At 37.1% G+C, this 27,626-nt stretch overlaps 2 protein-coding genes across 21 annotated transcripts in view; one reads left to right on the top strand and one right to left on the bottom strand.

Moving 5' to 3' along the window:
• Positions 1-27,626, bottom strand: part of Stacl (Stac-like) — a 166,137-nt gene that overhangs the window by 125,808 nt on the left and 12,703 nt on the right. The window lies entirely within an intron of this gene.
• LOC135946977 (small ribosomal subunit protein uS5) overlaps positions 18,769-27,626 on the top strand; it is a 31,126-nt gene continuing 22,268 nt past the window's right edge. Inside the window, exon 1 of the mRNA XM_065495514.1 lies at positions 18,769-18,773. The gene's annotated coding sequence lies outside the window, so the exon portion shown is untranslated. The remainder of the gene's footprint in view (positions 18,774-27,626) is intronic.

Genomic DNA, 27,626 nt, shown 5'->3' with positions numbered 1-27,626 from the left:
ATGCATTCTACTCAGTATTACGACAAATAACAAAAATTACCTCTGAAACTTCTGAAAGGTCTATAATGGTGTTCTTTGTAGTGAAATAAAATGGATACATTTTAGAAACTTCTCACCGTTATCTTTAATAAAGTTGGTCCAAAAAGGGCCCTCTAGTGCTATGAGTAAAACGTTGCTCCTTTAAATAAATTATTACTTTCGCTAATGAAACAAATCATTAAAAATGACCCCTATAGTGCCTTTAAACCAAGAACCGAAAAATTCTTCCGCAGGAAATGAATTTATTCCATACTTCTGCATTGAAAATTTAAATTTGTGGGTGGGAGAGGTTAAAATTTCCTCTACTGTGCAGATTTTTTCTTTTAAATTGCCTTAATTTCTCCAAAAATGTATTTTTTTACAATTTTTTAAGTCGAGTTCATGAGTAAATTTATTTAAAACTGAGGTGCAAACATTGCCTGCCAGACACTAGTAAAAATTTAAATTAAAAAAATACGGTTTTTATCAGTGCACTGCATATAAAAATATGCGGGTTTTGTATCTACTCTGTGCATTCATTTTGTTTTATTTATTTCAGAAAAGTAGCTGGATATTTTTACTCGTTTCAAAGGCTGCGCTAAAGCCCGCATTATTCCGGAAAATTGATTGCTTTGCAAAACACGCCGCTTTTCTGCAAGTTGGCAAATTAGTTAGAAACACATCATGCATTTAAAAATAAAAAATAAACAATTCTCATGCTGGATATATCCAAAAATAGGATTTGTACAAAATCAGTTTCACAATATTTAACACTTAATTAAAAATCTCTGCCTTTTTCGTGCGGAATGTGACCTTTTTGGTGTTTTTTTAAGCTGTTTTTTTGCCCATTAAGTAAATTTTTATTTATTAACTTCTCACGTCTTTTCAATTTTACGAAGAGATTACAATATTGACCTTGACATAAAAAAAACAATGGTACAGCTGTGTCTGCAGTGTCCACGTGCAAGAAGACGTATAATTAGTCCTTTGCTCCGGCCCACAAGCAAGACGTAAAAATTACAAGCACGCTCGTCATTCTTTGGCTCGTTGCGATCGAGAGAGTGCGCCCGACCGTCCTAAATTTAGCAAAACGAAAGTCGCGCTGAATGGCCCTCGAAAAAACGCTGATGTGCACGAGGGAAGCAGAATTGAAGCTGGAGGGCAGACAAAAAAAGGAGACTAATCTGCAGACGGAAATCTGAATCCTGCTTTGATCCGATTGGACGTGACAAATTTTAATTCGGACTGATTGGATCGCCGCGAAATAAATCCGCTCTCTGCTAGAAACGAGCGACGAGTGGATGCGTGGGCCACGCGCTTTCTCATTCATCAAGGCTACTTTGTGCGCGCGGCTGCCGGTATTTACAGTACGCGTGTTTGTGTCAGTGTGCGTTTGCGAGCCTTTGATGATTCAGGCCGTTCCGTTGATTGACGTGCTAACTCACTATAGCCAAAGCCATAATCGATAGGGCTCAACAAAATCTTGACAGTGTTCCCGGACTCATCAATTAATATCGAACTGGGAGTTTTTTCAACTTCGAAATCATATTAAGACTCAATAAAACTTTATAATTAGATTTTGTATTATTTTTTCTAGATATTATTTAATTTAATTGCCATTTCTTGATGTTCTATTTATCTAGAGTGAAGATTTTGGTACTTCTAAAAAATTAAAATATAAAAGGTTTCACTTCTTTTGAAACTATACAGTAATCAATAAGTAATTCATACTTACATCTCGATTAACACGTTGATAAGTTTAAAAACTATATGTGAATAGACAGCTGTTTCAAATCGGGCTTATTATACGTGAAATTTGCTCAGACAAAAATTTATTAATCTGATAAACAGTTGTTATTACGACAGAACTGAGTGAGTTGCGATGAAATCAAGTCCAGAATCGAGTCAAAGAAAGTGAAATGACGGCAAGAACACTCAGATCTAAACAAAAAGTTAAATTATCTCGAAAATCCTGAGTTCAAACCCCCAGCCATGAACTCAAAAAGTCATTTTCAATAACAATTGGGTCAAATTTAATTTTTCTTTGACTTTGAACTGATTTTTGTGCCATTAACCTTTGACCTACGAAGATGGTCATCACGGAAACGTTGTTAAGCTTAAACTTAGAACATTTTTTACAGCAAAATATTTTTATTTTTCTGGATTCCAAAAAAATTGCATTATGCGCCATGTAAAATAGGGAATTCAAGTCAGAAAAATCCAGTTCCAGGAAACCGAAACGGTTCCAAAAGTGCCAGAGGACCAGATTGGAACCGAAATATGGGGTTCGGAAGCGAATTCGGTCCCCGACTTGGGGTTGGAAGCGGGCGACGCGAGATTTTGAACCGTTTGGTTCCCCTCGTGGACCGTTTGCCTCTGTCTGGAACTGTTCGGTCCTTCACATACGCAATTTCGGTTCCTCAAAGAGTGATTTTGCTCGCTGCCAACGATCATATTCAATTTTTTAAATTTTAAATTAGATTTCGATCAGACAAAATTTTTTCACGTTATTTAAAATCAAATCTTTTGTAAAAGCCTACTCTCTTCACATATTATATTTGATTTGAAATATATTTTAGTTATTGTTTCTTCAATTCATATCGCTTCAAATTTTATTTATTTAATAAGTCAAATGTCCTTTATTAGGACTGTTTTAATAAATTTTAAAAATCATTCTGCTCTTGTCGATTTCCTTGTGTTTTCTAATCATTAATTGAGTTTGTAACAAATAAATAGTATTGAACTTTTATTATTCAACCTGAGTGAGCTGCATTAAGTTCCACAGCCATCCCTTGAATTTCTTGGAGTAAAAAACGTAAAAAATTAACAGAAAAAAATCCTGGGGTTGCAGTTGCAGTTAGTTGTCGTTTGAGAGAGATCATCCGTATTTTTTTTACTAGCGAGCTGACCGAGAAAAAATACCTTTTTATACCAAATATGTGCGATAAAATTGGTTCGCTTTGCGTAGATCCAAGATGGCGTGTGACTGGGAGAAAGAAAAAGCTCTCTTTGGATTGCCGTGTGAGTGTCAAGAGTTTGTTTTTACGATCCAAAAGACACAATTACTACATTTTTGTCACAATATTGACCAAAACTTGCTTCTTTTCGCGCCATTTTTTATCTGCCACAGCTAGGCAATTCATTATAATTTGGTATTATTAATTATTAAAAGAATAAGAGGCACAGGAAAAAATTATTCGATTGATAAAATTTACATACTTTTTTTGTTTATTTTAATACATCTGCCCTCATATTTCCAATTTTATATCTATTTGTAAACCAAAACCCCTAAAAAAGCAGCCTTTTTTTCTTGTTTTCAGACGATCACGCTTCATTTCCGCCCACAAACAATAACGGGCCACTCTGCTCCCCACGCGCGAGCCGTCTCCATAATCACACAGAAAGCTAGAAGAGTTTGGGGTTCACATTCCCACGTTTCGAAAGAAAGCGCTTGTTTTTCTGTTTTGTTATTAATAGCAGCCGCATAGCGTCGGTCCCCGTTGTGCATTTTAAGTGGCGATCGCGCCGAAAATGCAATCCGCGCGTTGATACACAATAAAAAAAAAAAAAAATCAATCCGAGTGTTTCGGACGTAAAGATGAGTGCTGCGCCGCAATAAAAGTGTGGCCAATGAGGCGGCGATAAAAGTTTCTTGTTATTATTTGCGTCGGGTATCGCGGCAAAAACTTTCTTTTATGTCTTGCTCTCTCCTCTCTCGGTCGCCGCCGCCGTGAAATAAATTATAAACACGTCGTGGGCCGAAGAAGAAGAAAAAAAAACACTCCGAGAGAAAGAAAAAAATATATACAGAGAGCAGAGACGGAGAGAAAAGCATTTAGAATATTATTCGGATGGCACGGGGCTCGGCTCGTCGAAATGGCAATTTATCATCTTGCTCTGCTCCAGCAGCAGCAGCAGCAGCAGTTTATCCGGGTGCAAAGTGAAAAGCGCGGCGCACATCTTTTCGCGTGATGGAATGCTCCGGCAGAGTGCAATATTACAAATTCGAGACGTCCCTGGAGCACGCGTCTCGATTTTAGCACGCCTTTTCCAATTGGCTGCTGATTAATTTACGAGACTCGAGTGGTTTCCTAATAAATAGAACTACTGTCGCCTCCGCTTGCATGTCCGTTGACCTACATTTGCGAAAGGCCGCGTGGTTCACTTAATTACTGCACATCGAGGACGTTAATTTAATCAAGAGCAACCAGATTTTTCTGAGATGAATGTGATACATTTTTTAAGATTATACAGACAGACGCGTGAAACGAGAGATTAAACAAAACGATGCAACCATCGTTTTCAAAGAATATTTTGAATTTTATTTTAGTTCTCAGGGTTTGTAAAAATTTGTTTTAAATTAATAACAATAATTTTAACGTTTCATAGTTTACGATGTGTACAACTATTAAATTTACTTAAAATAATTAAATTTTAACAATTTTTATATTATTTAATTCAATTTTTTAGTATTATTTCTCAACAAATGCCAAGTTAACCCTTCTTTAAGAATATATCAATATCACGTCTTCCGTATTTTTTTAAAAATACAAATAAAGTGAGAGATTGCCAATAATGTTTCATTCTTTAAAGAAAATAGTCGAAACTTACATTAGGAATTGTTCTAGTGAGATGGTCAAAAATTTAACATTAAAAAGATTAATAATTATGACAAAAATACGAACAATTAACTTTCGGTGCAAAATGGTGAGAACAATAAAACAGTTAAAAAAGTAACCACTTTTTGATAAAGTAAATTTAACGTTTTGCTAAATTTTGTCTGGCAAAGGAAATATATAAACTACAGGAAAAAAATCGTTTTTAACTCATTTTAAACCTTGAAATTGAGGGATTCCTACTTTACCATTTCTCACTATGTCTAGTTTAATTCCAGCTACACGTAAACAACTAAAAGGTTTTAGTTTTTCTGAATATATAATTCAACAACTGTTCTTTCACCTTGCAGTATTTTATTAAATAACCATCGGTGTGTTGAATTAATTACTTTTAGAGGGGGCTTTACAACTTCAAATTGCCAGATTTTCAAAGTATCTTCGAACTTTATTTTAATACCTTGGCCTACAAAATCTCATTGTCAGTTTGTCTTGATTAATACCTAAATGGTTTTCTTTTCTGAATAAATAATTTAACTCTTCTTTCACCTTGAAGAGAATTTTATCGTACTAATTGTTTTTAATATTTATCGGTGAGATAGATTAAGTACTTTTAGAGAGCTTTGAAGTTTTAAATTGTCAGCGGGGCCAGATTAGTGCAACGCGCAGATTTGGCGTCCGGTGGAGAATGGCACGAAAAAACGATAACGTGAAATTGTGCGAAAAGAAGCAAGTTTTGGTCATTATTGTGACAAATAATTTGCATTACTCTTACCTAAGTAAAAACAAACTCTTGTAAAAATTATTTAGCAAAAACGTCATGGATTGGTAATCAGATTTTGGATTCACTCAAAACAACTACGGATCACAAAAGCGGTTGCATTTTAAATTGTGCAAAATAAAAAGCCACGCAGCAGAGAATGAGACGTCTCTTCTGACAATTAGATAAACAGAGATCAATTTCTTTTCGTTTTGAGAGTTGGGAGGCGGCCGACACGGATGTGTCAGGCCTGCTCAATCCTTTCGCGAATAAGTTGGTGCCCGGTCGGCCGGCCGGCCGGCCGCCCGCCGCGGGAATCACAAGGGGCGAAAGAGAAAAAAGGCAAGTGTGTTAAAAATCTTAATATAAATGAGGCTTTCGTTCTATTTCCAGACGTCGCGGCGTGTCTGACGCCAAAGCTCGCGATCCGCAGGCAGCGGGCGGGCCGGCACAGCGTGAGTAGCAGCCGCGGCAACGAGTTGGCCCGCGCGTCACACGCACGACACCTCGCGATATCATTCTATCTCTCCCGCCCACCAGAAAAAAATAACGCACATCGATGCGAATCAAATGGAAAGTATCATCGAAACACTTAGTTTCTATACAGGAAATGGAGTTTTAATGGCAGAATAAACATTACAAAATATAAATTTGCCTGATTTATTGCTGTCAAATCACCATCTGGATTTTCACATTTCTGTTGGTGGTGTTTGCCTCAAGACTTCAAAGATATTTTTTAGCTAAATTTTTAATGCTTTCCAGGATTTCGGTTTTTTTATTTGGAAAAATACAATATAAAAAATGTCTCATTGTAGGGTTTTGCTAATTTCTTGCGGTTCATTGCACTTTTAATAAAAAAACTCAATATAAACTCGTTTTACCATTAAAACTTATGTTAAACGGTATCTGAAAATCTGGGACGAACAGCATTTTAGCATTTTTAAACGATTTTTTTCTAAATAAAAAATGTTGTTGGGCACATTTTATTAATGTCAACGCGAAATTTGAACTTTTGTTGGATAGGAATGCAAATTTAATGCTTTTCTGACGAGCCACAAAGGTTTCAAGGTGGTTAGTTACCCCCACTCCTATAGTCAAATCCACTCCCCTCCTTGTCTTAAAGGAATTAATTCATTTTTCCAGCGTCTAATGCGCGTGGTGGCCCTGAATTTCGAAATCACCTTAAAATGGTTTAAGCAAAACCCTGTCTCATCAACCCCAAACCCACCCACCCCTTTAAAAATTTCCTTCCGTTATATATTGCGTCAGTAATAAAACGTGTTTTCTATAACCTCTTGATTTTGTACGATATTTCAATGAAAATTTAATTATTAGCAGAATGAAAGTGTCCCTAAAATAATTTTAAAATGTACCATTTGTCAAAATGAAAAAATTACTGCAAATATTTTGCATTACAATACAAAAATAGTTAAAATTCTTTCCAAGCTAAAAACTTTTGCTTGTACTCTAAAAAATTCAGCTTTATTCAAGAACAGTTTATTTTCTTAATATTAATAACGTTGAAATTTTTAATTTTAAATGTTTTACACCCTTTAAATTAAACTAAAACCGAAACTGATGTAGAATTCTAAATTTTTAAGTTTGTTTAAAAACTACATGCACCAATTGCATCAAACGAAAATGTTCAAAAATTTAAATCAAATCAAATATACATGTTATATTGGGAATAAATTAATGAAATCAGACTTCATCCTCATTTTTCTATTCCAATTCGTCGTTTTAATTCTCTGATTTCATTTATTCCCAATATGAACACAACCTCGAGTGGCCGCCTGTTTTCCAAACTAAACAATTTTATTTAGGGTAAATTCCCCTCTGTAACTTTTATAATCATTTAAATTATAAGCCTTTTAAGAGCATAATAGGGCTGTCTGCCGCGCATCATCTCCTTTTCCAACCGTTCTTCGAGATGCCTATGTAAACAGAGAGCTTAATATTTTCGCAAGAATTATTTTATAGCTGGCAGATTCGGTGCGTGCTCTCTGGAGAGCATTTATCGACTGCTTACGAATTATTCAAGCGATGGAGCAACAGATCGGGCCTCTTTACGCCGTTTTTATGGCTCGCTCGCGGTTTTGCAGTTCAAAGCGAAAAATTTCCAGTTCAGCGTGGGCAGAGTGAGTTTTGGAAACTATGAAAAGTCTGGTTTGCACGCACGCAGGGTGTAATGGGCCGTTAAGAACATTTCTGCTTGTTTATTTATCTTCTGTCGGTTCCCGCCGAGCCTTCTAGAACGAGGAAAATGTCAGCGCGCGAGAACCAGGAAAACGCGTCTGATTTCAATTATACATCGCTGCTTTATTGGCAAATTGGAGAGGATTTGATTCGCACGAGTGGAGCACTTGGGTTGCTTCCTCTAATTTGAATTGGAGAAATGAAGAGACGCAGGCAGGCAATAAGCTGCTTTTCACTCTATAAATAATAACCGCACCGGGAGCAACCCCTTGAAGTCGAGTTATAATTTAATTTATGAATAATTCAATTGGAAAAGGAAGACAAGAGCTTGTTTTCAAACCCAGACGCGATATTTGCTTTGTTTTGTTGGGTTTGTTGCGAAGCTAGGAGACGTGTATCGTGTATTTTTCAACAAATGCCGCAGGTATCGGCAGCGAGCGGCCTTGAACTCTGTCGCCGGCCGTTTTTCTGCGCGCACTGAAAATCTTGGCACGCACGCTGGTGTCTATTCCTAGATTTATATTTTCATCCGGAATCAAAAGGAGAAAGAAATGCTTTGCATAACATTCAAATCCTGATGTCTTTTGTCGAGAAATTTCTTTTTAAAGTGGAATGATGCTGATTTTTTATTTTAAAAAATGATATTATATGAAAATTTAAGCCTAACCGACATTTTTTATGTAATTCTGATTTAAAATGTCCTAAAATCCAATCTGAGAATTTTACCGGTTACGCCCTTTTTTTAGCAAAGGAAATTAATTGCTTCCGGGGGGAGAAAAATTATGAAAATTTAATAGTGACGAAGATAAAAAAATAATACTTATGAGTCTTGAAAGTTATTTTGTATATTTTCAAAAATTGCAGATTTTCGAAAGGGGTGTGTGTTTGGCCTGATTAAAATTCAGCAGTTGATAGTAGCGGAAAAAACTGCCTAAATTCAGAAAGCTGATTAAATTTACAGTTTTTTTCTTACTGAACAAATTTGTCTCGTAAAATTTTTTGCGCAAAATTCGTCTGGAAATTTTAACCGGCTGTTAGAAAACTTTAAAAATTTTTTGGGGGACAAATCAAAATACCCAAAATGATGTTAATTTATTTGAGAATCCTCTCAGAATTTTTATTTCAATAATTTCTATGATTTTCGGATCCTTATGGCTATCAGAGACTCCGCAAAACACAAAGAATATTTTTTATTGACTTGCAAAGACAGATTCATTGCTTACTACGTGCAAAAATTTGTAATTTATCTGATAATCAAAACGTAATTAAAATAATAAATTTTTAAAAATATCTCAATATCGAATTAACCTTCACCAAAAGGTGAGTAATTAGTATTTTTTTATTTGCAGAGTCATCATGGCAGCAAAATTAAATTATATAAGATTTTTTTACACGGTTTGACTTATGAATGAGTTTGGTGTATTTTTAAAAATACGCGGACAAAAGCCTTAAAAATAATGCCTTTCTAAAAATTAGTAAAATTCAAAATATTTAGAAAAATGATTATTATTAATTGAAATTCAATCTAATCTTTTGAACTTTATAATCATTTGCAGGTGCCTGATTGTTTCCCTTGGGAGTAGCCACTTTAAAATCTGTAAAAATTTTAAGTTTTTGACGTAATCGAAGCTTAAAATTGGTACCAGCTGTTTTTCGGACCTTAAAAGGGTTTTTTCTAACAAATTATCGTGTCTTGAGTAAACTTCCACAAACACTTAAGCAGAAAGTGGTGCAGTGGCCTGAGCTAAAAAGTGATCAAGGAGAGGGAAAAGTACAAAATCACATTACAGTAGCGAGTCTCCCGCCATTAAGTAAGGGCAACTCGATCAAGGTTGTTTAAAAGTTTGCTCATGAAGCTGCTTGTATCAAGCTACTTCCTTCCTTCCTTCCTTCCTTCTAACTCTCTTTCTCTCTTGCCGCGCAGCCATGAATACGTCCAATTAGATGCAAATTAATTATGCAGCCGGTGTGCGGTGTTGATTTTTGCATTCACGGCTCCGAATCTGGGTCATCCGAACGAATGACCCTGGCAATCAGGCGAAAACGAAAACGCGGAAGGCGCTGCTTTTATACGAGCGACGAGCTGCTGATAAATTTAATGTCTCTGTCGGCCGGGGGACCTGTTAGCCCCTTTTATTCCTTGCCCGCCCGCGCGCGCGGCCGGATCTTTGGTAAACACGCGGACATGAGCAAATAAACTGTGCGATATGTGCGTGCGCGGTGCGGTCTTTGGCTCGCATTTCCGCCACCGCATTCGACCCAACAACTGAATCATTTGAAACGTGAGAAGTCAGTTAGAAATCCTCTCTATTTGAGAGTATATTTGCTCGTTTTATAAGAATTTATTACATTTGGTGTCCATTCTTAAAATCAATGTTGGACTATTTTTGCATTTAAACAGCTATATTTTGGGTTTAAAATTTTTTATCCAATATTTCAAGAAAACCATAAAATATTAGAATTAAAAATCAATAGAAATTTATATCCCCACAAAAAATCCCAAGAATGGTGTTAATTTTAATTTCGAGAAATTAATTTTAGAAGATTGAAAAAAAAGATGACATTTTTACTTTTTTGGGTTTTTTGCAACTCCAAATCTTACAATCAGAATTCCAAAAACTACCCACGGTTAGACTCGTCTCAACCTCCCCTAGAAAGCCAATGGGTTTTGCGGGTGCTTACCACCATCCCCTTTCAACCCCATTGCTAGAATTTTGATAAAATAAAAATATTAGCATTTTTTCCTATTCAAAAAAATTATTTAAAATTATCCAAAAATTCCTCTAAATTACCACCCCATCCCTTCTTTCAATGAAAAACAGACAAATATTGTTAAATTAAATGCAAATTAACAAAAATCCAATTTTTGTTAATTTGCATTTTTCAAAGGGGTTGATGAAGTATAGCATCTTAGGGGTGGAAGGTAAGCACCCCTAAACCCTTTTTCTATTTAGGAAAAGTTGAGATGTGTCCAACGGTGGGTAGTTTTTGCATGTCTGATGCTTAGAACCCGAAATTTGGAGTTGCAAAACTAACGAAATGTGAAAAATGTTATACTTTTTTTAGCTTTTCGGGTTTTTTGCAACTCCAAATCTCGGGTTCTTACAATCAGAATTCCAAAAACTACCCACGGTTAGACTCGTCTCTACTTTCCCTAGAGAGCAAATGGTTTTTGGGGGTGCTTACCACCATCCCCTTTCAACCCCATTTGCCACAATTTTGCTAAAATAAAAATTTTAGCATTTTTTTCTAGGCTTTAAAATATTTTAAATTATCCAAAAATCCCTCTAAATTACCACCCCATCCCTTCTTTCAAACAAAAACAGACAAATATTGTTAAATTAAATGCAAATTAACAAAAATCCAATTTTTGTTAATTTGCATTTTTCAAAGGGGTTGATGAAGTATAAAATCCTAGGGGTAGAAGGTAAGCACCCCTAAACCCTTTGGCTATTTAGGGAATGTTAAGACGAGTTCAATGGTGGGAAATTTTTGCATTTCCAATGGACAAAACCCGAGATATGGAGTTGCAAAATTAACGAAATGTGAAAAATGTGCTACTTTTCGAGTTTTTTCGGTTTTTTGCAACTCCAAATCTCCGGATCTAACCATTAGAATTGCAAAAACTACCCACCGTTAGACTCGTCTCAACATCCCCTAGAAAGCCAATGGGTTTTGGGGGTGCTTACCCCCATCCCCTTTCAACCCCATTGCTACAATTTTGATAAAATAAAAATTTTAGCATTTTTTTCTAGGCAAAAAAATATTTAAAATTATCCAAAAATCCCTCTAAATCACCACCCCATCCCTTCTTTTAATCTAAAACAGACAAATATTGTTAAATTTTATGCAAATTAACTAAAAAATCCAGATCTATAAATTATTTTGCTTTTTTCAAATGGGTTGAATTAAGTATAGCAACTTAGGGGTGGAATTTAAGCACCCCTAAACCCTCTAGCTAGTCAGATCAGGTTGAGACGAGTCCAATGATGGTTAATTTTTGCAAATCCGATGGTTAGAAGCCGAGATTCGGAGGAGCGAAAACAACAAAAATTTGAAAAATAGCTTTTTTTAGATTTCAAGTAGTTTCCTGAAAACAAAAAAACAATCTACAAAATTTTCTGAAATATTCATCAACATTGATCTGAAGCTTAAATTTTCCAAAATATTTATATTGGTGCAAAACCTTCACAAACCCTTTGCTCTTTTATTACATTTTTCATCGTCGTTTTTCAATATTTTCCTTGCACGTACGCGACCAGAGTTATTTCGAATTGCTTTGCATTTCTCTGTTTCAATTTGGAGCGGCACACAAACATGCTTTGCGCAGGAATTTCATTTAAAGTCGGGTGGGTTGCAAGCAAAGTGCGCCAGGCATGCAACACGGCAACTCGTTGAAGATCGCGTTTCTTCTCTCGCCGTTTGAATGTTTTTGTTTGCGACGAGTGACGAGGCAGACAGGCGAGCATAGCGCGCCGCCGAGCAGCGAATTTCATTCGGCTCAAAGCAGAGCTGCGACTATCTGACACCCGAAGCATTTGCTCTTCTTCAGTTCTTTGTCACCCAGCCCCTAATCCAAATTAATTCGACCACCGCGCTCCGCCGGCGCCGGCCGCGTCTCAGTTGCACACACAACGTGCAAACTCAAAAGAAAGTCTTGATTTTGAAATGTTATTTTAGTTTTGACATTTTATTATTATTATTATTTAACTATTTATTGAAATTACCTCTAATTAGTTATCAATTTGAGGAGAGAAATGTGGATAAAAAGACAATAAATTTATTGGGCTGTCCAAAGGTGAAATTAAATTATTGCTAAATAATCCAAGAACTCTGCAAAACTGCATAAATTGAATATAATTTGTTTATGGTCTTTATCATATATCAGCCTCTTGTATATTTTAAGATTTTAAAAATTAAATAGATATCTTCCTAAAGACAAGGTTTTTATTTCATCAGGTTCCTCCAAAAATATCTTGTGACTGTGAAATTATAGAAAATAAAGCAATTTTAAAAAATACTTGCTTTTATATTTTAGAGAATCAGTTTGGATCACAGGTTGTAGTTGTTGTGGCAGTCCAGCTCGAGATTTATTTTTTGATCTATTTTCCGTGGCTCTCAAAGAGGTCCAATTTGTTCCCTTTTTTAAATTGTACATTGAGGATAAATGCCAGTGATGGTGTCCTTTCTCACTAAATCTATTCCAGCAAATCATTTTGATGTTATGTAATTTTAAATAGGATAAACAAAGAATAAAATTTCATTTCAAAGAAAATGCTTGATTTTTGTAAGTGGTTTCCTCATTTAAAATAATATATTTTATAATTATTTCAAAAGCAAGAAATTGTTTTTTTAAAATAAACTTTATTCTGTTTAATGGCTAAGTCGGCTAAATAATTTAATATTCTACATTTTCAAATTGGAAACGTTTTTATATATGTAATTTTTGTCACTATTAACAGAATTATTATTACTTTGTGTTTAAAAAATTGTTTCAATAGGATACTCAAGTAGTTTAAAATTTTCACTCATTATTCGCTACCTGCAAAACACACGTCACTCTTCAGGGTTGCATTTTGCCCTCCCCCCAGTTATTTTACCGCTCAGTTTTTACAATTTTTTGCGCAAGAAATACAAGAAATTAATTTATTCCACAATTTCCCTGTGAAAATGTAAAATTTGCGGTCGGAGTGGTCAAAATTTCTTCCACTGTGCCGATTTTTTCTTTTAAATTGCGATTTTCTGCCTCAATTTCTCCAAAAATTTCTCTCTGACAATTTTTTTAGCGAGGTAATGAGCTAATATAATTAGAAAATTATTGAAAACCGAGGGGCAAACATTGCCTGCAAGAAACTGGTAAAAAATGAGAAGAAAAAAACGGTTTTTTGCAACCCTGTAATTTTTAAAACTACTAAAAGGGGTGTAACTCACGTGAATTTCACAAGGGGGCGTGTCTAGGTACCAAAAAAACATTTTGGAAAATTTTAAGTACGTTATCTTACCAGTGAAACCACTACGTAATTTTTCTTTTTTAAAGTTCAAGAGAAATTTAAAATTTTGTGCTCTCATTTTTGAGCATATTTAATTTAAAAAGTAAAAAAGATGAAAAGTATTGCAATCTACAGGTCGCGTTGTCAAAAGAAACAAAATAAACAGTGCAGCAAAATGCAGTGGCTGTAGAGCGTTTGTTCGGGGTTAAAAAGCTTTCCTTGCAGCAACAGAATGAGGAAAAAGACCGGCGTTTGTGTGTGTGTGTTTGTACAAATAAACAGAGAGTGCATGCAATTCAGGATTCAAACGCAGCATGCAGAAGGGGAGCATTTTGGAAAAATAGCGGTTGACCGGCGGCGGAAGTTGCGCCGCATGCCCGCTTTGAATTTTTTAACGCGGCTTTTTACGGCCGCTTTTACGATCGAAAAACACGGCGGAATAAACAGAATCGACAAGTATAAAATGAAAGAGAGTTCGGCATAGGCGGGCAGGGAGACGGGCGGGCGTGCATTAGCGCTGGCAAATTGATAACGGGTCCAGCGAGGAGTCTTAATTGCCCGGAGAAGAGCCGCCGGCGGGGTTGCGGCCATTAGGGTGACAAGCATCGTTGTTTATGGCCGCTCTCATCACTGCTGACGCGCTTTTCTTCTTTTTGCGCTGCTCTCTTTTGTGCCAGCCGGGACGGGCGGGCGGGCGGGCAGACACGCTAATTTATTTCGCGCAGACGCTACAAATTCTCTGCCATGCACAAATAAATACATATACACACACAAGCCGCCCGACGGAAGCGAGCGAATTCCGAATAAAATAAATGGCAAAAATGGAGCAAACTGAATTGCGGTTTTTAGTTTTGGTTTTATTCGAATGAAATACGGTTTCATGCGAGCCACACAGTTTACTCTTTTCAACATTGACACTTTGGTGAAGATTGTTTGCGTGGGTTGATACTGGGCTACAAATTTAAAAAATCTGCTGTTAAATTCAATAAGATGATTTTTAAATATTTCACACGCCTTGCTCGCTTTGGTTTTCATGCAAGAAGTATTGAAAAGCAGCCAAATTTAGGTTTGGGAATAATTTACGAAAGCGTTGAATTCAAAAGAGCAGGAAATTCCTTAGTAATCTAGATTTTCCCGTCAAAATTGAATCGAATTTAATTTTAATTATAAAAAAATTAATTTTTATGCAACGATATCTGAATAAACCATCAAATGTTAAAAAATTAGGTCGACACGCCTATTTTTCGACGCTTCTGATTGGCCGCTGGACTGTCTCCTGATTGGCCGCCATTATATCGACGCCATATTGACTTCTGACCGGCGGGAACCAACACGGATCTCAACCTGGACCCCGGTGCTAAACATGCAGATCAAATATTTAATAACTTCCTTATTAAATTCTATATTATCGTAACAAGGAAAACTTGATGTAAATGCCGATGAGACCAAAATACATATCTCAATTCTGCGAATCTCTTTCATGCAGACAGAATAATTTTCAAATCCATTCAGATTCAGACGCGCGCAAATAATCTCATATTCAAAGTGATGACGCAAATCCTCATTCAAACTCGTCGTCTCCTTTTTGAATTTGATTGTTTCCCTATTTTAGGATTCACAAAGCAATGAAAAAAAATCGTTTGATATTCAAGAAGCTTGTTAATATATCCGTTATGCAAACAGGAATATTGAAATGTAGTTTATGCGCCTTTGTGCGACTCAATTTGCAGAGCAATTCGATGTCATTTCTTGTGCGTCACTTGCTCTCAATCGACGACGCATGAATAAATAAAAGAGGTGTAGGCGCGCGACGGGCGAAATAAGAGTCGCGGCAGGCTGAATGAATGAATGAGTGCTGCCGGATGAGCGCCAGCTACTCGACAAAGTCGGGGATTACGCGCGATAATTGGATTCATCAAAAGCAGAAGAAGAGGAGCTTGCAGGGCGGAATCGGCGGCGGTGACACGCAAAAATTCATGAAAGGCTGCGCAGACGAGTAATCCAGCAACTCTCTCCAAAAGGGCGGAGGAAGGAAATTTGTTTGCGAAAAATAATGCGTCACTGCAGTGAATGACGAGTTAATTGAATTTTTTCTTCCTAATTAAACAAGGAAAAAACGGCATCTTTTAATTAAATGTGTTCATCACTCGGTTTTTTTCTGTTAATTGGTAATGTCCGGAGGCACCACTGGATAATAATTAGCAATGTCTTTCCAGCGTGATTTTAGATTTAATCATAAAAAATTCCGAAATGTGGGGGGAGTTAGGTGATGACGTATTTAACTAAAGTATTTTTGCAATATAATTTATTTGCCGTAAAAAAGACAGTTATATTAATATATAAAATTTATTAATTGAATTAAAAAATTAAATTAAGAAAAGCCACACAATTTATTAAGTTAAAAATTACTCTCTGAAATTATATCTACTTTTTAAATTTTATTTTAAAAATCATAAATTTAAAATTGCTCAAAATAAAATAGCAAATTCGAATAATTTGCACATTTAAAAATTGTGTGGCTTTTGGCATGGGAGATTGAGAGATACCGCTTTCGAGCTATTTGCGTCTGAAGCTGAAGCTCTCGTCCTCACTTGGCCTATTCCTTTGTATCGGACCTCGACAACAAACAACGGGACGCCGCTCAGGCTTTCTTTCGGTTAGTCATCCCGCGCGCGCGCGCGCACACACAACTCACCTCGTTCAATTACAATTTTAGCCAAGCTCACTATCATCAAACAACTCTTTTCACTTAGGCGATGATTCGTAGCCACTAACTAAGCATTCTCCGCCAACAAACTATGTGGTTAAATGATTTTAATTTTTTATAGATCCAAAAAAATCAGGAAAATCCTTAAAGCTTCAATTGACCTAATTTTTCAGATAATTCGCTGTAAAGTTTGCATTAATTTTAAATGGTTAACACTTTCTCTCTGTCACCTAATAACAGAGAAACGTTTTAAATTATTTCTTACATGGAATTGTGTTTGTCTCCTTAAAGCTAATCATTTTTCACAGAGCAGTGTAGAGAATATTAAGAAATTTAGGAAGTTGCAAATAATTAGAAAATTTAAATGGTTGATTTAATTTGGTTCATTTGAATTTCTGCTCTAAATTTAAATTTACGCTTGCCTTGTACATTTTAAGGCGTGAAAATAATTTCTTTAGAGCGCAAATACAAAAAAATACCTGATTCAGATAAGACACTTTAGATTTTTTTAAATTTCCTGGACGTTTTTACCGCGATTTTATGAACTGATTCTTGTTTCCAACTCATCATAGGGAGTAAATTCACGTCTTGCATGAAAGTTATAGCAGAATTTAATTCGGAATCGTAATAAAAATTAACTATTAAGCATGTAAATTGTTTAGTTAAAAAGATGGTTTTTGCAAAACTAAATAAAAATGGAACGAATTTTCCAGTTGGCTGTTAGAATAATCTTTTGGTTGTTTGGGCAGCAAAAAATCTAAAAAAAATAAAGCCGAAAACAGCTACGCATTTTTCAAATTTGAAAGTCTCTTTAAAATTTTAACTGTAAAGCCTGCAATATCATGAAAAATTAAATTTTATTAAAATTTTTTTTTTTAAGTGTTCCTCTCGAATAAAAATATTAATTTAGAGTTGTTTACCATAAAAAATCAATTTCGAATCGACCTTGGACTAGTAAATCTGAACACGTGTGTCGTTCTCGGTGGCTAAGAAGGGGTGCGCTCTCTAAAGTAGCAGAACGGTGACTCGCACAGGTAATTACCAAGAGTGTCCTCTTAGATCCCTATTCACGGTGGCCTCATTTAAAACACACCCCCATTCCCCTGGGGCGTCACGCATTTTCAACTCTGCAAGAGTTGCAACCACTAATTGGCCGTCATTAATGAGGCACGAGCGAGTGCGTTGCGTCACCACCGACGATGCAAATTATTTCCTCCGAGCAGCAGGAAAAGCAGAATTTCACCGGGAATATTGCGTGAATTCGATTATACGAGTTGAAAAAAGGAAAGAGAGAGAAAATTAGGTGGCAGCCAGCGAAATTCTTTGATCTTCGTTCGCTGGAAAAAAGCCTTTTCCTGAAAAGGATGAAAAATTAAAAATAAAAACAGCGGGAGCCAGATGTGCGATAAAATTGGTTCGCACTGCGCAGATCCAAGATGGCGTCTGAATGTGAGAGAAAAAAGCTCTCTTTGGATTGCCGTACGAGTGTCAAGAGTTTGTTTTTACGATCCAAAAGACACAATTATTGAAAATTTATTCTGCTTCGAATTTTTTGTTCGAAATTAAAGAGCTGAATTTCGCCGGGAATATAGTGTAAATTCGATTACGAGTTTTTGATTGATAAAAAGAAGAGGTTTCGTGATTGGCCGTGCTCAAAGGGAACTTCTTTGATCTCGTTCTGCTGAAAAGGAAAAAAATCATTGCGTGAAAAGTGTCTTGGCGCCGAATTGGAGCCGCGCCTTCGGCACTCCTTCCAAATTGTCTTTTTGATAGCTCACAATAAAGACTGGGGTCCACGTATATGAAATTAAATTTTCACGCGCACCGCCACCGCCATGGCGATGGGAAGAAAGGAAAAGAGAGCTAGGTCTTGGTGGTGGTGGTGGTGGCCGCCGAGAACGCATTCTATCGCGTTTTCACGAGAGAGCTCTCATCAAACCGCCCACGGCCACGGGGCAGAGTGCGGTCGGTCGGTCGTATTCGCCACGAAATGAAATTAAAACCATAAGTCGTCTGGTGCCCTTCCCGCGGCGGCCCATGGCATAATATAGCTCAGTCGCCGGCGGCCTATAAAAACAACAGCAAGCCCTGCCACGACGACGACCCTCCCTCTTTTAATTATCGCAAACAATGACACAGCTCTCTCTCTCTCGCGCGCGCGCTCGCTTTACAATTAAGCAAAGCTTTCCGATCCATTTGCTCTGCGGCGCGAATTTTCGGCCTTGACAGGATTTAATTGGAAAACTTGCCAGTTCGCATAATTGAATCCGCGCTGTTTGTGTCATTTTTTGAAATGATTTATCGGGGAAATGCATCAAGGGATTTGCAGAATTATGGTCTTTAGGAATAATCAACTATCTTTCTTAGAATCGACCGTTAGATGACACATCAGGCTAATGGAAATGTAACAAAATACGCGGGAATCAAATTATTAGTTCGCCACGCCCTTTTCTTGACTCTCCCGATTGGCCTCCATTATTTCAACACCATATTGAATTTTGACCGGCGGAAACAAACACAGAGCGAAATCTGGCCCCAGGTGAGAATTACGACTGCGCAGAAGGTTTTAATTTGGGTCACGCATGCGCAGTGATGCGTTTTGTGCTCTCAGTGAGATGAAGAAGCGATCTGAACATACTGCGCATGCTTAAGATGCGCATAAGTTTACTGCGCAGCTTAAAAAAAGGCGATTTTTTTAAGCTGACTGATATTTTTCTTGTTATTTCTTTTTATTAACAACTGATTAGCCCGGAAATTGGCGAATCGACCGTTAGATGGCACACCATGCCAATGTAAATGTAGCAAAATACGCGGGAATAAAATTATTTGGTCGTCACGCCTCTTTTTCGACTTTCCTGATTGGCCGCTAGATTGTCTCCTGATTGGCCTCCATTATTTCGACACTATATTGACGTCTGACCGGCGGAAACAAACACAGATCGCAATCCAACCCCAGGTGAGAATTGCGACTGCGCAGAAGATTTTAATTTGGGTCATGCATGCGCAGTGATGCGTTTTTGCCTCTCAGTGAGATGAAGAAGCAATCTGAACATACTGCGCATGCTTAAGATGCGCATAAGTTTACTGCGCAGCTTCAAAATAGGCGAATTTTTAAGCTGACTGATATTTTTGTTGTTATTTCTTTTTAGTAACAACTGATTAGCCCGGAAATTGGCGAATCGACCGTTAGATGACACACCATGCCAATGGAAATGTAACAAAATGCGCGGGAATTAAATTATTAGGTTGGCACGCCTCTTTTTCGACTTTCCTGATTGTCCGCTGGACTGTCTCCTGATTGGCCTCGATTATTTCGACGCCATATTGACTTCTGCCCGGCGGAAACCAACACAGATCGCAACCAGGATTTTAATTTCTAAATATTTTCTATCAAATTTGTGGTGGTGTTAAAATCACAGTTTGAGCAACAGTTAGAATTAAATCGTTTAAATAAATTTGAAGGTCATCTTGCGACAGGCTGGGAGGTCAAGCGAGAATCACCCTTGCACACTGCACACTACTCTCAACAATGAGATTAATTAATTAAGCTATAAATGCTAGAAGCAACCGCATATGCTTGTTGCACCACCATTGGCCGGCCTACTAGAAGCGCAGAGAGTGCGATCATTCGCTTTTAGTTATTTGCATCACGCTCATTACGTTGGAGGAAAACGATGCATGCAGTTATATCGGTTGCAAATAACGAGATGCACATGTGTGTGCGTGCCAAGAGAAACAACAACCTCACATATAATTTCAAGAGCGGCTCGCCGAAAGTGGGGCATAAATTATAATATTAGCCTCGAAAAATTGCGACTTGTCTTTCCCTCCTTTGTGTCCGCGCGTTGCCTCAGCCGGGGCCGATAAATCAAACGGCAACTGACAATGCGCCGCTCGGCATAGTGCGATTATGGTTTCAAATATTTACGGCTTTGGGCACCGCCGCCGCCGCCGCCACTACAGCTATAGGCGTAATTAATTAAGTGCAAAGGACGGATCGGTCAATAAACACCAACACGACCCGTCAAATGCGCCACAATCAATTAGCATTCGAGCCTGCTGATGCACTTCCTTGAGGAAGATGGATGAATGGCGCCTCTAGCCGGGAATTTAGTTCCCAAATTGACCTAATTAATATGGATTCATAGCCTGAAAAGGGAATTTCAATATCGAAATTCGAGGGTTGAAATAATAAATGATTAACAAATAATAATTTAACGACTGGTTTCATTGTTCGTGTGAAAATTATTCTTTTGTCATTCATTGCTTATTTCATGAAAAAGATGTATACATAAATATATGAAAAGAGCAATTTAATTATAATTTAATTACCTCGGCATGAGTTGTACAATTTATATAGAATTTAACATCCTATTTTGTTTTAATTCACCAGTTGCATAAACCCCAAGTGTTTGAAGCCGCCAGCAGATGGCGCCACCGTAGACTTTAGATTTTAAGGCACTTCCGCTGCGATTTCAGACTCAATCTAGCTACTGTGCATTCTTCAATTAATTTGCTATTATTTGACGTGCTGAAAACCAAAATCGGTTCAGCCAATCGCCGTAGAATCGTGAAAAACTATTTTTTGAAATAAAAAAAAATCTTTTCCAACGTTTCTACGGCAAATGGCTGAACCGATTTTGGTTTTCAGAACGTAAAAAATTAGCAAATTAATTAAAAAAAGCTAAATAGCTAGATTGAATCTGAAATCGCAGCAGAAATGCCTTAAAACCGCTTAAAACAAATTTTTAAGAAAGTCTGTGGTTGCGCCATCTGTTGGCGGCTTCAATAACTAAGGGTTTATGCAACTGGTCAATTGATATTAGTAACGATCAAGCGCAAAAATCAGAAAATTAAACAAAAATCGCTGAAATTTTCACAGATATATTTACAATTTAAAATTTCCAGACTTGATTAAGTTAATAGGGTAAAAACATTTATTAAATTATAAATATTTTAAAAAATGTGTTTATCTTGTAAAGCGTTTGAATCTATCTAAAAAAAATCGCAAATAACTGTAGTTCTGTTCACTAATTGTGCGCACAAACCATGAACTCGTCAATTAAGGGAATTTGTATTGCGGTTCATTAAAAGTTTGATGGTTGACAAAGCTAATGGATTTCGATTGGTTTTTAGAGTGTGGTCCTGTTTGAATAATGATGGCCATTAATTTGTAGACCAGCTGTTGCGCTAAATTTACTAAAAGCAAAACTTCACACACTGTATTATTGCACCAAAAAGTAAGAAATAATTTGGAAAGCTTAATTTTAGTATTTAGTGAAATCGATGGAATAAAAAAATTAATTTTTTGAGTGTTTCAACGCGTCTGCCATGTTAAATTTATGATTTTTTGCAGCACAAGTTACCAATAGCTGAGATTTTCCAATAAAAAAGGATTTTTTACGGTTTTACAGCAATAAAAAATCGATCAAATTGAAAATTTGTAGAGATACGTAATTACTCGTTACTGGATTCTAACATTGAGAGTAAAAAATTAAAATGATACAATAAACAAAAAATTCAAAGAAACGATCAGGAATTATATTGATTTAATTTTTTTATCAATATATTAAAAAATATATAGTTATGAAAATTGTTATACTTTGGGAAGGGATTTTATCAATATATTCATAATTTGATATTAATTACTTTCTAATTTTTATTTTTTAGATGTGTACGTTTGTGGAAAATAATATTATAATTAAGTGATTAACTTAACGGCATTTTCCCTATAATTTTAAATCAATGTCACATTAATATCGCATGCAGGAGCAAGTTTTCGTCAATATTGGGACAATTTGCATTTATTTTACTAATTATTGTGTCTTTTGGACCGTAAAAACAAACTCTTGACACTCGTACGGCAATCCAAAGAGAGCTTTTTGTTTCCCACATTCACACGCCATCTTGCATCTGCGCAGTGCGAACCAATTTTATTGCAAATCTGGCCCCCGCGGAAATACACAAAATTCCAAATTACTTATTAATGTTTTGCAGTCCAAATTACCGACTAGGCTAATGATAAAGGCATTCTATGAAGTTGTGGGATTTATTGAAGGAATTAGATTAAACAAAAAATTCAGAATTATAATGAAAAAGGTCAAAAAATAAATTGATTATATTATTATATAATATTTTTGTTTGTCAATATCTCAAATAAAATTTATTTTAATTTTTTATTACCAATATTTTCATAATTTGATAGTGATTTTTTTAATTTTTAGATTTGTATGTGGATATAAAGTATCATGCAATAGTAAATAACTTCTCACTATGGACCCTACTTATACGATACCGACTTGTTCTCTTTATACTATCTTTCCGTAATCGGGATTGTGAAAAATATCCTGCTCTGAAGAACGAAATCTTAAATTGAATGCAGTTTCTGAATTAATTGTGGATTGAACTAATATTTTCAGAGTAAAGAAAAAAATCTGTAAATAGTCGACCATAGCGACCATTTATCAAATAAAAAAGGTTTAAAATTTCCCAAGGCTAATAATGTCATTTAACGTCAAAAATGTAGACAGGAGGGAGAGAATCGCATTAATTTTTCCTGGCAGAGAACATCCGTTTTGGGCCGCGTGATCCGCCGAGCGGCGAGTGGCCGGACAGCTTCGGATAGTCCGCTTTTCGCGTGTTTAGCGTTTGCAAATTTAATGAGAACAGCGGCGATTTGGCGCGGAGCAAAGAAAGTCGGAAGCTGCATGCGTTGCGCGATTACGACTCCCCGAGGCCCGCCGCCGCGCGCGCGAATAATATAAAGTTTAATGCTATCGATTGAGGTGTTCTGCCGGCCGGCCATGTGCTGCGCCGACCAGAATAAATGGCGCTCGTGTGGTTTCGACTGGCAGTAGCCGCTTATTAACATGCGAGCACGGCCTAATGCAGCCGCCGCGACACGCGACACACATTCACAGGTTGCGCGCCCGCCGCCTGCCGCCCGCGCGCGCCATTCGATAATTGGATTCGCTTGTTTTCGGAACGCTCTTTTTTCTCTGGCCTCGCACAAAATGGAAATGAAGAGATTAGAATACACACACACACGCCTGCTGCCGCTGCCGGAATAACGGCCGCATAAAATTCGAATGGAAATTAGAGCAAATAGAGAGATTAGATGAGGGAGAAAAACGACGCGCTGGCGGGATGTTATAATCAAAACGTAAATGTATTCAAATATTGGTTAAAGTGGAATGATAGTGGGCAACAATTGAAAATTATTTAAATTGTTGGATGCCTTAAACAATTGACCGATGAACTATTTGTTCAACAATTTGCAATAATAAAAAATGACCTTCCTACAATAAAAATTCAAATTATTGCCAATTTTCTCCAAAATTTAGAGTGCTTGAACATATTTTCTTGGCACATTCCGATTCCTCTCGTCGAGATCTGTCCAACGGTGTATGCCACTTATTCGGGAAACTCTTGGTTTTGAAATTAAATCGGATTTCAAGTAAGGAGACAGCCATTACCATTTGAAAAACACGCTAACTTTCCAGCCAATTTTCTTAAAAAATTACGAAGCTTCTTAGGTCAATTTAGGCTTTAACTAAATCCTAAGGAATTAATTTATGCATTGGCAACAAGCATTTGCCAGGCTTTTGCAGCATCATTCCTCTTTTTAATTAATTGTTTGTGAACTTTATCAACAGTTTACCTAAGAAATCAGGACTGAGGAACAGCCAAATTTCAGATGTTGCCAAAATTCTCGAAAAATTCAATGATTTTTTCGCTTTATTTCGACTTCTCTCGTCGTGTCGTGCGAATTATGAATTAAATTTCCCTTCTGGCAAAATAAATCATGATTTCCAATAAGGAAACAGCGCTCGCTGCTTGATTAGCGTACAAATTTCCTGTTGGCAAATGTATAAAAAACCTGATTAAATTGGATTTTTTTGTTACATTAACTCAATTTCAAAATAGGCACCTCTTCCGGAAATATCAGGAGAAGGGCAAGTTTTAAATAAATTGTATTTTACGTAACAATTAACTTCAAAAAGCCCTAGCAGAGTCACTTTGCTGCAGCACAGAAACTTTTCAAAGAAATTCTAGACTTTCAGCGTGATTCTTCGGCTTCACGGATTCAAAGTTTACGCTAACTTTAATTAATTTTCACAGTTGAGGTCACGAACGCCAAGTTGCTGTGTTTATTCACCAGTTCAAACCTTTATCTTTGCACTTTTGTCCTTCTGGTTTTTCACAGGGCTAAAGAAAAATTTATTTTTCCCAAACATGAAAATATTCTAGAAATTCGGAGATAATTTCATCAAGCTTGAAGAAACAGTGTTTAAAAAAAATTAATCCTGTCGTCAAGAGTGCCAGACACATTTCTTTATTATCTCTTACAAATCTCTGCATTGATTCCGACAATTTGTCTTTTTAAACGCAGCATCAAGAAATCCTAAAAGTTTGTTTTGGTATATAAACGTGTGTGTGTGTTTGTCGGAAATCCATGCCAGCAAGCAGCTAACACGTAATGATGCAATTTAACAAAGCGCGCGTGTACACTTCTAGTGTTTCCCCTCGTGCTCGAGCCTCTCTTCTGTTCTGCACGGCAGACGAGAGCAGAGCTCGTTGCCGCACAAATGTTCTCTCGGCAACAACACAATAATAACACTATCGTCGACGAAGCGAGCGAGCGAGCGAGAGCGCGTCTGCATCTACACAGACAGAAACAAGGGCACTCGATGCGGCGGAAATGATTGTTTTAACAGACGCAAAACGTTGGCTATATGCGAAAGTATAGTAGTACCTGTTGGGACGAGCAAACTGTTTCACGTTGTTTGTTATTCTTATTGTGAGTGATATACATACGCGCAAGTCTGATGATGATACGCCGCGCACGGCAAATATTATAATATTGTACGAACACCCGGTCCAAGTTCTACAACATCCGCCTATACCTTAGGCTCGAGCTGCAAAATGCTGAGTTTGTTTTGCAACATAAAAAAGTTTCTAAAAATAGAACAAAAAGCAAGAAACATTTTTTTCCATCGAAACGCTTCTCCTTTTTATCTTGGTTTCTTCCTAATTTCCTTAACCCTTCCCGTCAGCCTACCGATGAAACCTTATTTATAATAAGGGTCTAGATTAACTTAATTATGATGAATAAATTATGCCTTAAGTAATTTGGGCAGTGCCTTCTGATTCGAAGGCGACTTTAAGATTTCTAGGGCTCTGAAATTAAAACCATCGGCAATTTGTTTTATTTTTAGAGCTTCCAATCGATGCTGGAGCACGAATTAGGTAATTTTAAGCCATTTGAACCATTTAAAACGACTTAAAACAGCTGAAAACCATCTTAATTGACTCAAAATCTGAAAATAAGTGCATGATTTTGATTTGCGAGTAGGAATTATCGCTTCAGTTTTAATTTTTAAGGAAATGTTTCATGCAAAGAGAATAAAAATTATGCTTTCTTCATCCCCGTTTTCAGTGGGTTGGTTGGGTGCCAATTCAGACGTGCCTTCAACCCTCCCTCTAACCACCCCTTCAACACTATTCCCAATTTTAACCAAAAATAGTTAAATATTGTATTTAAAAACATTTCCTTTCCATTTTTTTTTTTTAATTTTCAATCATCTGCACTTTGATTTTTTTTTACTATTTATTGGTATTAATGGTTGAAGGGTTGATTGAGGGAACAATTGTCCCTCCCAGTAAAGCAGTGGGGGCCAGATTCGTGCGACGCGCAGATATGGCGTCCGGTGGAGTATGGCGCACGCAAAAATGCGCGAAAAGAAGCAAGTTTTAATCAATATTGTGACATTATTTGCATTTATTTTTAATAATTGTGTCTTTTGGATCGTAAAAACAAACTCTTGACACTCGTACAGCAATCCAAAGAGAGCATTTTCAGACGCCATCTTGGATCTGCGCAGTGCGAACCAATTTTATCGCACATCTGGACCCCACTGTGAAAAAATACTAAATTGTAGCCGAAAAATGATCCACTGGGTCTAAAAAACCATCTATCTTGCATCTTAAAATAGTCGACTATTCCCGAAAAAAAATCGTCTTATTTTCACAGCGCTCCATCTTCGAATAAACATCCGCTATATATTCGAGCAGCGACCAGCCAGTATCTCACGGTGGTCGCAAATTTTCTGTCAGCATATTGGCCAATCCAATATTTGTCCTCTCCGCAATACGCAAGCATCATGTTTGACGAAGCTCCAATCACATCAGTCTAAAAATAACAGACACGAAACTGAAATCTCTTGCTCTCCTCATTCACGTGCGTCATCATTCATGTAATACTCATGTTGTCGTCCAGCTCGAATTCTGCGGTGTCACTTGCATGGCTGCCCGAAGAGCATATGTACAGCGAGCGCGAGCGCCATAATCGGCCTTTTCGTTCCCACACGAACCATGTCACACGTCAAGTGTGTGCGCGCGGCATTTTCTACCTATATGAGAGTAGCGGTAAAACTGATTTCGCGCTTGACGTGGAAAAAACTCGGCCGTCAAACGCAATATGCCGGACAATGGTAAACAAGCACCAGTCGAGTGTCAATAATTAATCGAAAAGCGTCGATTGCGAATTTTGGCCGGGAGGAGTGCGCGATCGAAAGCACTCCAGCCTAAATGTCAGACCAACAGCCACGGCAGAAGAGGGGGAGCCATCCTTGGTCCGAAAATAAGTAAATAATTAAATTATTATATATTTTTTATCACCGGGGGCCGGGTTGCGATCTGTGTTTGGTTCAGAAGTCAATATGGCGTCGAAATAATGGAGGCCAATCAGGAAACGGTCCAGCGGCCAATCAGAAGCGTCGAAAAAGAGGCATGCCGACCTAATAATTTCATTCCCGCGTTTTTTGTTACATTTCCATTGGCCTGATGTGCCATCTAACGGTTGATTCGCCAATTACCGGGCTAATCAGCTGTTACTAAAGAAAAAACAACAACAAAAAACAGACGCCATATTGCGCGTCGCGTGAATCTTCCTCTGGTGTTTTTTTACTGAAAAATCCAAAGAGATGATTTCCATTAAATAAATTTCCATTATTTTCCAAATATTTTCCAGCTACTTTCACCACAAGTCAAACATAAATTTAATTTTAGACAGTTCCGATCGATTTCTGATGGTCAAATTAGGTTAGCCAACATGATAACTCGGTCAATAATTCGACACAACGTGCTGAAGATCAGCGGGAACGTAAAAACCGTTACTTTGGTGGTTTGAAGTTATAAAAAAATCCTAAACAACGCCTGCGACCAATCAGAGAAGGGAGCGGCTCTCTCTGATTGGCGCGCTGGCCTAAGTAAGATCGACACAGCAGCGCCACAGCGGCGGTCAGCCAAAGCGAGTCACGTGACAGGTCTAATCTGCCTTA

Source organism: Cloeon dipterum, chromosome X (assembly GCF_949628265.1).
Source record: "Cloeon dipterum chromosome X, ieCloDipt1.1, whole genome shotgun sequence".
NCBI classification, from domain to species: domain Eukaryota; kingdom Metazoa; phylum Arthropoda; class Insecta; order Ephemeroptera; family Baetidae; genus Cloeon; species Cloeon dipterum.
This window is presented reverse-complemented; position numbering and strand designations above follow the sequence as displayed.